Raw genomic sequence first — 3,762 nt, forward strand, 5'->3', positions numbered from 1 at the left:
TTCCCTTTCCTCAGGCCCGAGACAACAATTTTGAAGTTAAAGCCTGTTAATAGCCTTACAATGACCTCTAAGTGTTCACATAAAAGGAAGAGTAACATGTCTTTTGCTTTAGAGCAAAAGCTAAAAAATGATTAAACTTAATGCACAAGGCATTTTGAAAGTCAAGATCAGCCAAAGGTAGGCTTCTGGTGCCCAACAGCCAAGTTACAGAGGCAAACAAAAAGTTCTTGAAGGAAATTCAAAGCACTGTTCTAGTTAACACACAAATGATAAGAAAGTGAAATAGCCCTTATTGCTTAAACGAAGAAAGGTTTAGTGATGGGGACAAACGATCGAACCAGCTACAACAGTCTATTAAGCCAAAATCTGATCCAGAGCAAGGCCCTAACTCTCTTCAATCTACGAAAGCAGGTGAGGAAGTTGCAAAAGAAAAGTGAAAGCTGGCAGAGGTCGGTTTCAAGATTTAGAAAAAGAAGTCATCTCCATAACATAAAAGTGTAAGGGGAGGGCTGGCTGGCAGATGGCATGGTGGTTAAGGCATTAGACTTCTACATGGCCGAGAGGTTTGAGTACCGGACCTGGCAGCTTGCTTTCTTGCTTTCCCTCTCTCTTTATCTGTCTCTCTATGGTCAAGTAAAATAATCATCATAATCATAAATAAAATACTTCTTTTTAAAAAAGTGCAAGGGGAAGCAGTAAGTGATGATGTCGAAGTTAAAGCAAGTTATTCAAAAAATCTAGCTAAGGCAACTGATGAAGGTTTTATACTAAAAAAAACCCCAGATTTTAAATGTAGATGAAACAGCTCTAAAGTGGGAGAAGATGCCATCTAGGACTATCACAGTTAGAAAGGAGAAGTCAAGGCCTGCCTTCAAAGTAAAAACTATCTTGATAGAAGTTAATGCAACTGGGAACTTTACATTGAGGCCAATGCTAACTTATTATAATTCTGAAAATTTTAGAGCCTTGACAATGAGGCCTTTGCTCTAGAAATGGAACAGCAAAGCCTGGATAACAGCACATCTGCTCACAGCGTGATTTACTGATTTTCTTTTTTTTTAGAAGTTTTTTGTCTTTGGGTGCCTACACTTGCTGGAGAGAAAGAGAGACAGAGACAGTGAGAGCGAAAGTGAAAAATCACCCTTCAGGGGAGATGGCCATGCCGCAATCCCTTCTCCTCCACTGTCCTCCTGGGATCTTGGGTATGCAAGCACATGTGCCCAGCATGAGTTTCAAGTCACCAGGTATGGAACTCTAACTGTGGTCAGCCATGGGGAAGCCCAGTAACATAATTAGACTGGCCCCATGTACTGTACGTTTTAATCCCACTGTTAAGACCTACTACTCAGAGAAAAAGATTTCTTTTAAGGTATTTCTGCTCACTGATAATACACCTGATCACTCAAGAGTTCTGACGGAGAGACATGAGGAAACTAATGTTGTTTTCATGTCATGCCTGTTAATACAACACTCACTCTGTAGCCACTGGAAGAAGTTAATTCCAACAGTAATGGATGACTTTGAGGAGTTCAAGATTTCAGTGAATGAAATAATTGCAGATGTGGTCAAAATAGCAGAAACTAGAGTTATAAGGGGAGTCTAAAACTATGACTAAATTGCTACAATCTCATTACAAACTTAATAAATGAAGAGTTGCTTCTTATGGATGGCAAAAAAAGTGGTTTCTTGAGATGAAATCTACTCCTGGTGAAGATGCTGTGGCCATTGTTAAAAAGACTATATATTTATTTTTAAATAGTATAGAAACGTAGCTGATAAAGCAGAGGGAAGGTTCCAGAGAACTGACTTCAGTTTTGAAACAAGTTATGTGTGGGTAAAATGTATCATAATTATTCAAGCTACAGAAAAATCTTTAATGAAAGGAAGAGTCAGTGAGGCAAACTTCATTGTTACAATATTTAAAGAAATTCTACAGCTCCCCCAGCCTTCAGCCACCACCACCCTGATTAATCAGCAGCCATCAATATTAAGGCAAGACCATCACCTGTGAAAAGACTGTGACGTGTGAAGGCTCAGAGGATTATTCTCATGTTTAGTGACCACCAACCACAAGAGAAAAGGAAATAAAAATTTTGGTTCTGTGTTTTTAGGTGAGAAAAAAATAATGTCTCCCCTTGACAAATCAACTATAAATTATAATTTATAATTCTAAATCAATTATAACTTAAAATTAAAAGTTATATAAATACAACCCCCTGTGTGTTCCAACAAATGCCCAAAAAAAAAAAAAAAAAAATCCTAACCCAGAGATACCCTTGAATACCTGTAACATTACTCATAGAACTCACAACTTACAGTTCAGGCTGTAAGGGATTTGACAGAAAAAAAGAAAACATGACAAGCTTCGATAAAGAGGAGCTTACAGTTAAAAATAAACTGTAACACAAATGAATTAACAAAGTACCGTGAAGGAATCATCATATACAACGAAGAAAAGCCCAAATAGTGAGATAATGGAGCTAAATTCAAACAATGAAACTAATTTAGCATGTATAAAATGATTAAAGCAATAAAGGAAGGCATAAAAATATAAGGATAGAATAAAATATGAGAGGAGAGAATAAAATCCTATAAAAATAGAAATGTTTTTTAAAATATAGATCTTTAGGGAAAGCAGATTTAAAAAAATAGCCATATTTGAAATGGAAAAGTATAATCAAAATAAAATATAGGACATCAATGAATGGACTAAACTGCAGATTAGCAGATTTGACATAACTAAAGCAGTAATTACTAATTCCAAAGGAGTTGTGAGACAATTGCCCAGAATGGCAGCACAGATATATAATAAAATAAAGTTAAAAAATCTGAAATAGTGGGACCAGCAGTTAGCGTAATGACTATGTCGCTGGACTCCCACATAGTCGACTGCGGTTCACATCGTGGACCCAGTGGCTTAAAACTCATGCCGGGCGCATATGTGTGCATGCCGAAGATCCTGAGAGGAGAAGAGATTGCGGAGTGGCCATCCCCCCTGGGGGTGATTTCTCGCTTTCTATCTCTCTGTCTCTGTCTCTGTCTGTCTGGCGAGCGCACGCGGGTCTTTGTTTGTTCGGGGGAGCCCCCGCCCCTAAAAAAAAAAAAAAAAAAACTCTAAAAAAAAAAAATCTGAAATAGCTAAGAGACCTGAAAATAAATAAAACATTTCTTATAGGGGTTTCAAATAGGTAGAACAAAAAAGTTTTCAGGCAGAAATTTTTCTAAAATATAAAGCCAATTTTTTTTTTTTTTTCAGATTTAGTGAGTTTAAAATATGGCTTTAAGGAAACAAACCAAGTGCTACGCAATATAGGTAAAAATAAATTCAAATCTAGATACCACTAAAAATATAAATACCCGTTTATTTTATGAATGGAAAGAAAATAATCTTAAAAGTTTGACAAAGACATCCTAAAAGTACCAAAAGAAGTTTAATTAATGGAATAACATTCTCAGATTATTGAGAGGAAGTGATAAAAACAATATTGTATACTACGTTACACTACTTCACTTTCAAGAAGTAGAGAAAAGAGCATTTTCAACAAACTGTCACCAAAGAAATACTGAACTGTATATTGTAGGAAGCACGGGCAGGCAATGAACACAGTAAGAGCAGATATAAATAATCAGCACATTTAAACATGTCAGCATTGATTGCAATGATAACAATAATCAGATAATCGGTTCTGGAGGTTTAAAGATAAGGTAAGATAACATAATAAAAATTAAATGAAAGATGGTTCAAGTCCTGGACCTGGCGGC

The sequence above is a fragment of the Tupaia chinensis genome, unplaced genomic scaffold (assembly GCF_000334495.1).
Source record: "Tupaia chinensis unplaced genomic scaffold, TupChi_1.0 Scaffold144702_1, whole genome shotgun sequence".
Taxonomy (NCBI): Eukaryota; Metazoa; Chordata; class Mammalia; order Scandentia; family Tupaiidae; genus Tupaia; species Tupaia belangeri.